Consider the following 15,173-nt stretch of genomic DNA (forward strand, 5'->3'; position numbering starts at 1 on the left):
GAAGGCTTCCAGCTAGATTGTAAAAGAAGGCCTGGGGGCCAGGCAATTTTCCCCTGAGAGGGCAGTGTGTGAAGCCAAAGGTGCAGTGGAGACCCTAGAAGTTTGGAGAAGCCAGGAATGTGGATCATCCAAGGAAAGCTGCAAAGAATGAGCAAAGCCAGCCAAAGAAAGAAGCCATGAGAGCTATAAACACCAGAAATACCATAGGGATGGAGCCAACCAAGCCCTTTGGAGTTTACAACTTGGCACAGATTGCCAGCGATGCTGGACATGGAACTACAGGACTTAATGTTTGTCCTGCTGGATTTTGGACTTGCTTTCATCTCATTTGTATCCCACTATTTGTACCTATTTGAACAGTAATGTCTGTCTTATGCCATTGAATGTTGCACGTGATTAACTCTCTTTTCATTTGTACAAGGGCTCAAAGAAAGCCAAGAGTTTGCCTTAAATCTCAGAGGAGATGTTGGACTTGGACTTTTCAGAAATGCTGAAACTGTTAGGACATTGACAACTCTTGGACATGGATTAAATGCCTTTTTGATAAAGGGATGTGCATGAATCTTTGAAGGGCCAGAGGTAGAATGTTATGGTTTGTGTTTAGATGTCCCCCACAAAGCCTCATGTGGTCATAGGTGGGGCTTTTTCCAGAGGTGGCTGGATGTAGAATGTGTGATTAATTCATGGTACAATGCTAGGATTAAGGGTACCAGGAGTAAGGGTGGGTGATTACAAAATCAGACCACTAATTGGTTTGACATTGCCCTATTCTGGTAGTCTAGGTAGAATATAAAAGGGGCAGGAAAAAGCTGCTAAGGTGCCTTGCTTGCCTTGCTGCCTGCTGCCTGCCATGAATAGTTTCATTTCTGCAATGCCCATCTGCCATGACACCCTGCCTTAGTGCCAGCCAACTATGAATGAAAACCTCTACAAACTGTGAGCCAAATAAACCTTTCTTCTTTTAACTTGGGTATTGTGTATTCTGTCTCAGCAATGAGAAAAGTAACTAAAACATATGTCATATTCTGCAGCTCTTCCTTAACAAAGGATCATTCCAAAGCCATCATTGTCACTTAACAGCAACAATTATATCTTACAACTAGAGTCTAATTTTTAAATGGGACTGCTCATTAAAATCAACAAGCACTCCCTACAGAAATAGTTGATTCTAGAATTTAGGAAGGAAAAGACTACAAACGGCCTGCAAAATCTTGTAACAAAAATATAAAGAATTGTTGAAAGAATCAAAGGGATCTATCAGAAGACTGAGGGGCTAAGTAACACAGTTCCAAGTGACTAAATCTGCTTGGTATAAACTAAGTATCAAAATAAATGATAGCAATGATTTATAATCCATTGAAAATAAAATAGGAATCCATGAGTCCATAGTAGTATGTGTGTGTGTGTGTGTGTGTGTATGCATCAAACACTGAGGGAAAAAATTCACTACTACAGAGTACAATGTCAACTAATGTAGTTGGTGAAAATGTAATGATTGATGGGGCATTTCTATATATATATATGTATTTTCACACAAAATACTTTTTCAGTACTCAAAAGAAAAAATAACCTTATAGTAAAGAAACCTGGCAAGTACCACCTGAAGTGATCAGACTGAACAGCATTATAATGGCCCACACCAAAATCAGGCACCACCTGATAAGATACAAATGAATGTGGCCTCGTTTGTGACACTCCTGCCAAACATGCAAAACATAAATTTAATTATAAAAAATCAAACAAACTGAAAGGACTTTTGCCAAATAACCCTCTTATATTCTTAAAAAGTTTCAGGAAATCCTACAGCACTATTCCAAACTGAAAGATTAAAAGAATCTGGAAACTATATAGAACATAGAACATATGACCCTGTGATGGATCGTCTGCCCCTAAATGAAATTATTAGGATATTTGGCTAAAATTAAAAAGGATCTATAGACTATATGTTAGTGGTGCGGTAATACTGATTTCCTGATTTTGATGGCTATTCTATTATTGTTCTATAAATGGAAAGAATGTACAAGGAGGATTTGCATCAAAGGACTTAGCATCTTGGGTTTTTGCAAATGTAGCTTTATTTTCAATGGTTCCAAAGAAAATTATTTGTAATTTTCTTTCCATTTTGCTGTTAGATTGAAATAATTTCAAATAATAAAAAATTATAAGTCCTATCACCTTTTGGAAACAAATTACATAGACTTTTAGAGAAAAATTGATTAAATACCAAAATTATGACATGTGAGTATTTAAGAGTGAGATGGGCATAATGAACATACACAGAGGGGAAAAAAACAACCAAGCAATAGGTTGTTAAAAAGTCTATTCACAAAATAGCAACTAAAAATAGTACAGAGCTTGGATATAGTGAGGAAATTTTCACAGGACCTGGTGTCTCCCATCCTGTTTTCAAGTGATAGAACAAAACAGATATTGAATTGCCCTGAATTTGTTTATGTGAAACAAAGAAGGTGTCAAAGCAATCTTTGGAAGTGCCAGAACTGAAGACTGCTTATGTATGACTCATCGGGCAGTTCTTATAATCACAAATGTTTTAGGCTAATCTTCAAAAACACCAAGATAATTTATCAGTTAATGGGGAAGAGTACAACAGGAAACTTGGAACAATAATGGCGAAATAGCCAACTGGCATTGCTATATCTAGCTAATTGTTCTCTCTTCATGGAGTTTACTTAAAGGGAATCAATCCACTAATAATGCTGAAAGCTGATATTTCTACCTATCACTACCTTCTTTAAAAAAGTAATATTTGGGAAGGAGAAGATGAAATTATGTGCCCACCCCTTTCCCATGAACAATATGAAAACTCTAAAAATATTTGTCCCTGATAAATAACACAAAAGGATAAACATAATTCACATGTAACAAAAGCTTGCTCTGTGCCAGAAACATTCTATAAACCATCTTACTTTGTACTTTCAATATTATAAAGTAGGTGTTCTCCTACTTGTTAATGAGAGTGTGAAGGCTCAGACAGGTTAAGTGACTTATCCAGAGCCAGAATAAAAACATGAGTAGAGATTTATGGTCAGTTTCACTCATAACATTATCTTCATGTAAGCCTGCAATCTAGGTATTATTATCTGCATATTACAGATAAGAAAACTGTTGTAGTGTGGATAAGAGTCCCTAAAGGCCTAGATGATAGAGGATTGTTCCTCAGCTTGGTATTGTTAGGAGATTATGGACACTTTAAGAGGTGGGGCTTAATGGGGGCTCATAGGTCACTTGGGTGTGCCCTTGAAGAAAATAGTGAGTATCTAGGTCCTTTCTGTTTTTCATGTCCAGGTTGTCATGAGATAAGCAGCTTTCTTTGCCCTGTGTTCCTGCCATGGTGTGTTGCCTCACTACAGATACAGAAGCAACAAACTATGGGGCCAACTCACCATGGATTAAAACCTCCAAACTTGAAAGCCAAAGAAAGCATTTCTTCTTTTCAATTTTATTACCTCAGGTATTTTGTTACAGATACAGAAAGCTAACTAACACAGAAACTAGTTTAAATTCATGCATTGTTTAAAGCTGTGTTCTTTTCTCCTACTTAAACTTTCTCCTTTAGTCATATCTGAAATTTCTCAATACCATCTCCATCAGATAATTAACAATAGCCACAACATGAATATTCAAAAATCAATTTATAGTTTACAAATGCTTGTATGCACACTTTCTCTCCATCTTTTCTAAAGCCAAAGATTTTTTCTTCCAATTGTACAGATGTGGACACTGAAGTTCAGAGTAGTTAAGAGAACAGCTCAAATTGCACCATAATAATCAAGATTGGAATCTGAAGCAGAAGTAGCTGATAATGCTTATAAAGGAAAATAATCATAATTTAATTTAGTATTAAAGTCCTGTAATCCAGGCTTACTGGACCCATACACGAAAGAGCAGGAGGAACCAAAGCTGTTTGGTAATGTTGAAAATACAGGCATGAACAGAAACTGACCACTGCTTTTGGATCTAAATGCTTCACTGGATCTAAGCTGGAAGAGAATTGATGAATTTCAGGTGTAGGCAGAGCCAGAAGCTCAGTTGCCAGTGAATAAGCCTAACAGGTTCCTCTGGATCTGGGGTGTTCTAGGATTCAGCATAGCCCTTAATTCTCTCTCCTGAACCAGTCAAGCAGGAAGTCTGTTTACAGAAGACCATAAATGAAAGTACACTACTTTTGGACCTCCTCTTGTGGGCTCCTCCTCCCTCTCCACCCTCAGTTGAAGAGTACTGGAAAACACTCTATACTGATAGCCTGTTACTTGGACAAGAGCAGTGCCACGTGCAAACCCACCAGGCAAATGTTCTATGGCTGGCACATGCAGCATAGTACCATCTGCTCAGATGGCTTCCAGCCTGCTGAGAAAACAGTGAGCTACTTCCCTCAAGGCAAAGGAGCCAAAAATGAGCTTGCAGAGTCTTTGTCAAACTAAAGCTATTAACTTGTCTCTCTGTCTTTCTAAACAAAGAGTAATGAATTGTTCTTTGCTACATTGGTCTTCCAAGCTTCAGAACTCTCTGCACTCCACTGAGATATTTAGGCTTAACTTTGCCTTCTATTAAGACTGTTTGACTTCTGGTTGCTAGTAAGAAGCATGGATGGATACCATCTTTCCATCTTTCCTTTTAACCAGCTACCTAAAGTAATACCCAGAAAATGGGATCCAGTTTGTATACATGTGATAATAAGTAAAGTATGACACCGACCCTCCTTAATGCAGAAGATCATGTCCCTCTGAATGTTCAATTCTTAGCCTGTTTCAAATAACTTCAAAAGAGAAAGAGTGAAAACTGGTACAAATGTGAAGATTTCTTTTAATTCACCTGTAACTTTAGAGAATGCACAGTCTGTATGTATTGTGTTCGGGATGGAAGGAATTACCTGGCATGGAAATTATCTCCCTATATTTGAAGAATTTCCAAGAAGTGGGAGGTAGAGGACAGAGTAGGGCAGGGATCCCATGAGAATTAAAGTAGCCAGTTGTATATCCCACAATAAAACATTGATTCTTAAAGGATCAACACAAATACTCATCCATAGCAAAGATATTTTCAATGTGGTGGCAACAAGAGATCCAAAACTCTTTTGATGGCTCGGCTATAAATATTGGCTGATGGCCAAAGATTAGTGTAGAGGGCACCAGCAAGACCATTTCAAGTGAACATACTGTTCACTTAGAGTAATCCATGCAGGTTCTCCTACTATGTGTTCATTCTGGCCTGTTTTATAAATCTTCCCTTCCCCATAGTTCTATACATAGTATTATTCAACAGCCTTCTAAAAAATCCCCTTTCGGAGTCATTCAAACAAAGTTGACTCCACTGATTTTCAAGTAAGAACATATTTTAGTAGGAGATGAAATGTCAAGAGCCAAACAACAGTTGCTTTGCTTTCTGTGAAGCAATGTGTGCTTTGAAAGGAAGCAATGGAACACTGCAGTATCTGCCCCATGAGCAAGTCTTAACCAGCACCCTGGTAGCATGAGAAGGTATTAGGTATGATATGTAGTAATTTATTTACTTAAATGTGAATTCTGATGACTTTAACACATTACCCAGATGCAATACACATTTATTTTTCTTCACACAGCTATTAATTGTCTACTATGTGCTAAGAGCTAATGCTAGATACTAAAGATTGATAATAAGCAAAGTTCCAAGCATTACAGGTTAAGAATATGGATCCTGAGGTATAGCTGCCTACACTTGAATATTGGTGTTGCCACTTCCATCTGTGTGATTCCCAGGCAATTGACTTAACCTTCCTGAGGCTGCTTCATCTCTACAATGGTATTAGCAGCACCTACACCACATGTAGCTTTGCATTTGGTCATTTACTCTTTACATGTAAAACCCTTGTAACAGTATGTCATATGAAAGAAGCATTCAATAAGGATTAGCAGTGGTTGCTCTTGCTAAATTTATTTTTAGTACAAAAGATTGTTTAGAATTAATATTAGTGGAATGTTCTGAATAATGAGCACATTCAAGGAAATGGGGAAAATTATACAGTTTTATGTACTGTAAGCCAGGTTATACAGAAAACCACTGCAAAGATGCACTATCTAGAAAAACCATCCCAAAGCAAGCAACAGAAACCAGCTAGTGAGAGTGGGAACAAGCTATTGCGAGTGGGAATGGTCAAAGCAGGAGGAAATAGTATGTACGAAGTCCAGAGGATAATAAAGCATAGTAGATTAAAGGAGATGAGTTACATTAAGAATGAATGGTTAAAGGCTTTGTGGTAAACGATGTGGTGGGGAAGATAAAAGTAATAGGGGTGACAGGGATGGGGAGATAAAGAGGAACTAAATCATAAATGGTGATGTTAAAGAAAACCATGAACATTCACTGAAGAATTTTAAGTAGAGGAGATTCGAGAGGTGACTCAGTATAGGAATAGTATGGAGGTTGTGAAAAGCAATGAGGCTTGCATTTCAAACACGTAGTTCCTCACACAATGTGATGGTATTTGGGGATTCTGATGCTAAGAAGTGTAGGTCTTTAAGACATAGGAAACAAAGGAAACTCAGCAATCATCCTAAAGTCAGAAGAAAACAGGAAAAGGGGCAAATAAGACCTAGATTTCTCTACAGATGATGAGGGAAAAGTTAGTGCTACTTACTGGAATATGAAAACAGAGGGAAGTACTAAATTCTGGGTGAGGGAAAATGAAAGATAAATTCATCTGTGGACTTAATAACTTGCAGAAATCTCAGGGACACCTAGGTGGAAATATCTAGTAGACTTTTGGATGTGAGGGTCTCAAGATGAGAAGTGAGAGCTAGTAATTTAGAAATCAATGACAATAGTATAAAGAGAATCACCAACTTTATTCAAGGATAATGCAGGACACTGAAAAGACAGCCTAGAGGAGAGCCTCAAGGAATGCTATCACTTAAGGGTTAAGGCAGAACCTATGGAAAAAACAGGAAGTAATGGGCAGAGTGCTAGGAAGAATGCCTAGAAAATGCAGCACTGTAGAGTCCAACACAAGAGGTTTTAGAAAGCAGAGGGTCATTGACATTGTAATATGCTGCAGAAAATTCAAGGAAACTTAGGAATGAAAGTTTTCAACTGATACATTGACAACTATGACATTAACAGGACTATTTTCTGTTTATCATGCAATTACCAGAAGAAAAATGGGTAAACAATGAATATCATGTAGATGTGAAGAAGCAGAGACAACAAATATTGACAATTTCAAGCATTTTGGCTCTAAAGCACAGGAAAGATACAGTAGTAGGTAAAGGGGGGAATAATGATGAAGGAAAGATGGGAGAGACTGACTCATCCTCATTTTTATGACTAAGCTACTTTGACAAACACTTATGGCAAGTACAACCATTACTCAAAGACAGCATGCAAGCTACTATATATTTAAACACTGTTTGAAGGCCACCAAGGAACAAAAAGCTTTTCCTCAGGGGTGGAGATGTGGAATACATCCTGATCTTATGGACCTATGACTTTTAAATTCATGTATATTCATAAATTCATTTAAGGTCCTTACACATCTATTTTATTAATTCTAGTACAGATTATTCATGGGGAGAGCCATCTACAAAGTTTCCTCAATTTAAATTTCTTTTTTTTCCCCACCATTTTGACACTAGTGTAGGGCTAATTAGGGAGGAATGGGCAGCATAGGGCATGACTTAGGTGGCTAATGTATAGAGATAACCACATGGTTGGATATTCGTGATATGATGCACTGGAAGGGGCTGCCCCTTGTAGGATGTTTACTTAGTTTTTGCTATGCACCCATAGTTCCTGTGAACCTTGGTCACCCCAGAAACTACATACTTTGTTGCTAAGTGCCCATTGCTCCTTGAACCTTGGCTAACCCCAGAAACATAAGGCTAAGCCCCTACTGTACCAATCAGAGAAACAGTTATTTTTAGAAAATCAGCTTACCTCCATAACTATGGACAAGGCAAAGACATCAGGCTGAGAACCTCGCCTTGAGCCTCCCTGCCATACAGCTCATTTTCTGTTTGCTCCCAATTCCCTGCCTTTTGCAATATTATAAGTAAAATTTCTACGTTACTTCACTTCCAGTATCTGAGTTTCGCATTCTGCACTGGAGAGACTTTCAGTTCTGAGTCAGCCTCACTCCACCTCTGTGTGCCTGTTGGGCTGGAGAGGCAAACCAGGAAACAGAAGGAGGATCCTACACAGCTAGACCTCTGCCTGATGCAACTATAGGATTCCAAGGTATCTGATAATGAGTGCCACATTTTGATTTTTTAAAACAACATTTGACATGCTGGGGATTTAGCTCAGTGATTTTGCTGTCTGACTAGCAAGCACAAGGTCCCGAATTTCATGCCCAGTACAAAAAACAAAACAAAACAAAAATAAATAAATAAAATAAAGCAACATTTGACATGACTATTATTTTTCTTTATAATTCCCATTATTCTGCATTTAAAATGCAGTTTAAGAATTTCTGTGTGTACATTCTGCATTTTGAAAATACATGGTGTGTTTTACAATTTGATGAATTCTTGTTTCTGGGAATAACCTGACACTAATAACAATGCAGGCGTTTAATTTTTTTTTTTTTTTTTTTGGTACCAGGGATTGAACTCTGGTCCTTGCACTTGCAGGGCAGGCGGCAGAACCACTGAGCTAAATCCCAGGCCTTTTAATATTTTTAATCAATTAAATGCACTAGTGGAGGGATGGGAATTTAGTGACAAAGTGTCTTCTTTGCATGTAAGATCCCTAGGTTCCATCCTAGTGGAAAAGAGAGAGGGAAAGAGGGAGGGAAAGAGAGAGGGAGAGATTAAAACAAACTCAGTCCCAATTTATTTCAAACTGGTTAACTGGTTATTTCTAAAAAACCAAAAAGTCACCACTTTACCATCTGAATGTTAAATATTTATCAATTTGTGCCAAATGGTGAAGAAAAGTAGACATGGCAGCAAGTGACATGCCATTTTATTTAACAAATTTAACTTCAGAAGGTAAAAGTCTGAGAAGTCTCTTGTTCCAGGGAACATGATGCTGGTTCTGATGGCCTAGTGTGGGAATAATGAATCCCTTTCAAAGTTAGTATAGTTAGAAAACAAATGGAATTGAGTGAGTCATTTCTTTCCATTTAATTCAAAACCATATCTTATACTTAGTCCTGTTTTTATTTTATTTTTTAAAGTAATTTTATTGGTACATTTAAGGTATGCAATATAATGACATTCATCATTGGAAATTTGCACCTTTACATAATCTCTCTTGGTTCTTTTTTCCCCATTCCCCTGCCCTCCCTTCAACCCCTCCCATCCTGCCCTATTTACAAAGACTTTGTTTCCATTTTTTTCATTTTCTCACATTAATTCCATTCCCTTTTTTCCTTTCCCCACCCCTCCCACTTCCCCTTCCCCTTTGTCTCTTTTCTTCCTATTTCACATTATCTATTATACCATTTAGTCCTTATTTACAGTAAATAGGACACAGGTGTAAATACCAAATAGTTTCTCTAGTGTGAGAAATTGAAAGTGTAAGTAAGTCCTGTTTTTATTTTCCTAAGAGAGGTGGAGAATATAATAAGAAAAGCTTAGGAGTTTACCAGTGTTCTAGGTGAGAGCATAGACAGTTTGAATTTCCTAGCCTGACCTTCTGATCACCTTTACCCTACTTCCACCTCATTAGAGACCCATAAATACGTACTACATCTCATGAATATAATTAAGATCAGAGTGAATTCTGGGTTGAGCATGTGTGCTGAGAGCCCAAAGATGACTCAGCACTCTGTCAATCATCCCTGTCAATCACACATAGAAATTCAATGGGAGGCACCTAAAGCAGAGGTCTCCAGGCCTTTAAATTCTGAAAGCCTGGTTTATCCACCCTCTTTTGTTGCTGTTTTTTTTGTGTGCTTTTTATCTGTGTTCAGTGCTTTTCTGTCACCCCAGCACCTTTCTGGGTCTGTGCTATACCTTTTGTTGACACAGACTCACCCTGAGCACAACTTCCCATGACTTTCAATAAACATAGCTGCTTACTACTTGCTGCTGGTTGTACATTTGGCAAATTCTTTCCTCATTGTACACAAGAACCTGGACTACTACTGGCCCATTATACTGTAACATGGTCACTATATGGAAAAGTCAGATTGAGTGGGCCTGAAAAGTTATGAGTAAGGCATACTGTAACTGAACCACTTTGTTTGGATACTGCTGTAAGTAGCACAAAAGCATTTCTTACTTAATGAAAATGTTTAAAAGCTATTGCAAAAAAAATTGCAAATAAGCTTTAAATTAGGACTATCTTAATCAATAAAGCAAGTACAACGAAAAGTTAATTGTAGAATCTAGGTGCAGAGTACATAGGTGTGCAATGTAAATTTCTCCCAATTGTGATACATGTGAAAAATTTTCAAACTCCTGCAAAAGTAGCAAGTTTTAAATAGGTTTAAATATGACTGCTAAAAACAAAGCCATCAATTAACAGTGAACAAAAAGAGCCAATTAATCCTAAGAATGCCAATACAAGGAAGCTAAAACGTAATATAAAATACTGTGGAAGAAAGACTATCAGAGATCACTATAGTGTTAGTCCTGTTAATCATGTTATTATATCCTTTCATTAAAAACAAAATAGCTAATGATACAGTACTGGAAATGAATGCAACTAAAATAAAATATAAAGAAAATTTAAAACAAAGGAAGAAAGAAATTTTAAAAAATCTTAAAGGATTCTACAAAAACAGAAAGCCTTTAGATATATGGCCTTCTTTTTAAGCCAAACCAAGAGGATGCTTCCACTTGCCTTTTAGATGGTTCCACCATCACTGTTTTTCTTTCTTAAGTGAGGAATCAACTAAGATACTAAACAGTAACTTAAAAGGCAGATGTTGAAAGTGCTGATTCACACTGGAATAAATTGAATGGGCTTTGGTACTTTCTCTTTGGACTTAGATTTCTTTTGCTGTATCCTATATTCTGTTATAAATCTCAAGGGCAACAATGTGCTTGACTTTCTTCTCTTCAAGGATTGTCCACTCTAGATTTAGGAAGTTACCAGCTTGTATACCTAGAGTACAGTGATCTACCTCGTGCTCGCCATCTTCCCTAAGAATTCCAAAGACTATTATTCCAAATAATCAGACACTCAAAAAAGCAGATAGCAGCAGGAAGGAAGACCCAGCCAAGCAGCTGTTCTGCCTAAATGATATTAAACCATTGCTGAAGGGCTCCCTGGTATAATGGGGAACTCACCCTCACCAGCAACCCCAACAAACAATGCTACTGCTTGGCTCTCCTTTCTCACCATGCCACTCTAACATTAGGAGGAGTCATGTTGTGGGATTAGATTAATTGATACTTCAATCCTGCCAACAGAAAGTAACTGCATACTGGCAGTGGGTATCTGAAAAATGTTTCACTTGCTGGAGGTTGATGAATGCTAAAATATAGTTCAAATGTGAGGACAAATGTAACAGACATCTGCTCATAAACCTTGATACACAATTGGGAAGAAAAAGAAGCACTAACAGATGCATGTTGCTTTGCAAAGAGAAAGACAATAGTCAACACATCTATTTAAGACAAAACTTCTCAAGAGTTGTCAGAAGTGAAGAAGTATTCAGGTTCCAATAATTGTTTTCTGGGACAAAAGTAAACAAATTTTAAAAAACACACAAAAATATCTATGGTGAATTTATTTTTTGCCAGACACTCTAATAAGTGATTTAGGAGATTTACTTTATTTAGATTTCATGAACTTCTCCATAAGTCCTATTATTTTCCCATTTTAATAAGGAAGACAGAGGCTCAGAATACCTTAATAACCTACAATCTTTGTGGGTATAGCAAGTATTAGAACAAGGGCTTTGGCAAGGTTCCACTATGAAGAATTTCTCCACCCAGCTGTATGGACTCACTGTTAATGCTATCTTGGGTTACTGAAGTCACATATAAAGATGAGAACAAGTATCATATAAAGGAGTTTGGCAATTATTGAATTCCCTTCTCTGAGCCCTAAGAGTTAAATCATTTCTGAAGAAATTGTATTGGTGAGCTTTCTCAATGCTGGGACAAAATACCCAGTGCCTACAACTTAAAAGAGGAGAGGTTTCTTTGGCTCAGTTTCAGACCATCCTTCTATGGCTCCAAGGCAGGAACATCATGGTGGAAAGGTGTGGTGGAGCAGAGCTCCTCAGTTCATGGTGGACAGGAAATAGAGAACAGGGTAAGAGCACCAGCAACAGAGTTGATGGCGAACCTTTTAGAGACTGAGTGCTCAAACTGCAACCCAAAACTACTTATTAATCGCAAAGTCCCAACACTTTAATTAAACCTGAATACTGAGGTTTTAGTTTAGAAAAAACAGCTGTTATCTGATGCTCATCTCCTGGGGTGACTTGGCTCGTGTGCCAGGAGAGGGGCTGTGTGTGCCCCCTGCAGCATGTGAGCCATAGGTTCATGACCACTGAGATACACTCTCAAAGGCAGACCCCCAGTGACCCATCCTCCAACTGGGCCCCATCTCCTCCAGCACATTCCACTATGAACATCAGTGGATCAATCCATTGATAAGCCTCATAACTCCACACTCTAATCACCTTTCCAGGAGTCACTTAACCCCGTCAAGTTGACAAGTAAGATTAACTAGCACAGAAGTGTTTGTAAAACATAGCATACTACCCAAATTTCAAAAACTTTAATTTAGGATTTAAGGTATAGCAAGTCCCATATCTACTGCCTGATATATATATATATATATATATACACACACACACACACACACATATACATATATATACATATATATACATGTATATATGTATGTCTTTTCTTTCATATGATTACATATTATGTGTATAATTATAATAGAATGTAATATTCTATTATTAAATCAGTGACTGTCATTTTATTTTTATCTGTTAGGATTCCCTCCTATTTAATGCCACCCCAAACCATTCTATTTCCTGGACTCCCTAAAGATGGGGAGGAGATAGACAATACATTAGCAAGCAGTGAACATCAGGGTTATTTCCCCATTTTAAATTATTTCTGAATCTCTTGATAATTTAAGATAATAAAGAATTTTGGATCTTTATTTAACAGTTACATCAAAAACCAATCAATTTAAAATGGCAAATCAATTATATGATGTAAGAATTCACTCCAGATTCAAAAGAGTAAACTGTACCTAGCTGAAATTAAAGTTCATGGTCATAATTATGAAGATCAATACTATATATGTAGAAAATTCTGAAAAGTTAGTACGAGTGCTTTATTTATACAGAAATAGCTTATCTGGCAATCCACTCTATTCTAGAAGCAGCCAAGAAGGTAGAAACAAAGACATTTGAACAACCAAAAGAGTTCTGGAAGCCACAATTAAGATCCCTACAGAGGGCAGGGAGATGCTGCTACTGAATCAAGGTGGCTAAAGGACAGTGGGAATTGTAAGAAGCAAAATGACAGCTATAGTGGGCAGCAGCTACTGCACTCTGTTGAGGGTTTTTCTCCCCAAAGCCCCAATAGTTCAAAATTCTAAAATCTCAGTTTATTAGTACATGTATGTGTACATTCCTTGTGGAAAGCTGGCACATGTACATCACACATCCCATTTCTTTTTTCTCCATCCCCTTTCCCTCCTCTTCCTCCCTTCTTCCTCCATCTCTTGATGCCTTCCCCTTTAAGAAAGATATATCTCCCTACTTCCTATTGTCCAGCTCCAATTTTGCTCTTTATTTTTTTCTGTGCTTCTCAGATAAGAGAAATCATGTGACATTTATGCTGATGTGTCTGATTTATTTCACTGAACACCATGGTTTCAAGGTGCATTGCTTTTCCTATAGACGACTCAAGTTCATCTTTATGGCAGAGTGTTATTCCAGTATGCTTAATACCAGACTTTATTCATCTGGTGAGGTTTTACTGGGTAGGAATATGAGGTCAAGGTCATAGGCCCTTCCAAGCTTCAAACAGAAACAAGGCTTCCAAATGTTTTAAGTAATGTTTCCTCTTATTTAAGAGATTGTATAGGCCAAATCCAAAAAAAAGTCTAACATCTAAAAACCAATTCCTGGCCCCAAGAACTAATTGAAGATCCTGATGTGATTTCCTCGCTTAACAGATTTACACTTGTAAATCTGGGAATACATGTGACTCCTTCAAAATCAAATATTTAGAATGAGACAAAACTGGAAGTGGAACCAAGGTCTTGTCTCAATCTCATGCTCCTCATATCGAAGCACAGCCCCAGTAAATAACAGATTGAGTTTTCATGGGGGCTGTTCCTGTAGCACAGTGGTGCCAAAACCATGGCATCCAGGCTGCATCAGGCTGTTTGTGTCATTGAAAGCGTTAAAACATTCACCATCACTGCTCTAGCACATCATGGCAAGCTCAGAAGTGAGCATCCTCTGGAAAATGAGAAAGTAAGTAGCAGAGCAGATGGCACTCTGCAGAGCTTCCCTATACTTCTGTCAGTCACGGCAGCATTAGCTCCCCCTCTGACATGGCCATTTTTATTCAGGAGCAGCATTTTAGTAACAGTAAAGTGCTCTGCTTAAGTGTTCTACCATTATTTGAAACAGGTTTGGGAAAAGAACCACTGTTTAACCTTAATGAAACATGACTCAAGGAAAGAAACTAAATTTATTAAGTCATATGGGTGGCATTTTTCTCCAAGTGGTTTTCAGAATTGTTTTAAAATACCAAGATTCACATCTGTCATCTCATGACAAGTCCATGCCTCCCTTGCACCTTGCATTTTATGATCTCTAAGCACTTGGAAAGTCATAAATTCAGATTGAGAAATCTCTCACCCTAAATTCTCCACAGGAAAGTTTTCTTTTGAGTCTTATTTTTCCACTCCCAAGCCTTGGCTTCATCCTATATAAACTCATAGAACAGATATGTTATTTATATTTTTCCAGGTAAATAAATTTATGTTATTGAGAAAATAGGCCTATTCTCCTGCCACAATATCACCATTTGAAAAAGTCTGACTCACATAAAGATTTTACAAATTGTAAACAATGCTGCTATTCCCGATTCTTGATAGTTACCTTGTCTTACTAAAGAATCAACAATAGATGCTTTTTATTGTATCAGTGGAAATATTGACAGAAGTAGCAAAAACACATTGTCAAACACTCACTTCATGACCTTACTAAGTAACTATTATAACCACACATATGA

The sequence above is a fragment of the Heterocephalus glaber genome, unplaced genomic scaffold (genome assembly GCF_053883595.1).
Source record: "Heterocephalus glaber isolate CG9 unplaced genomic scaffold, H.glaber_assembly_v1.0 deba00001472, whole genome shotgun sequence".
NCBI lineage: Eukaryota > Metazoa > Chordata > Mammalia > Rodentia > Bathyergidae > Heterocephalus > Heterocephalus glaber.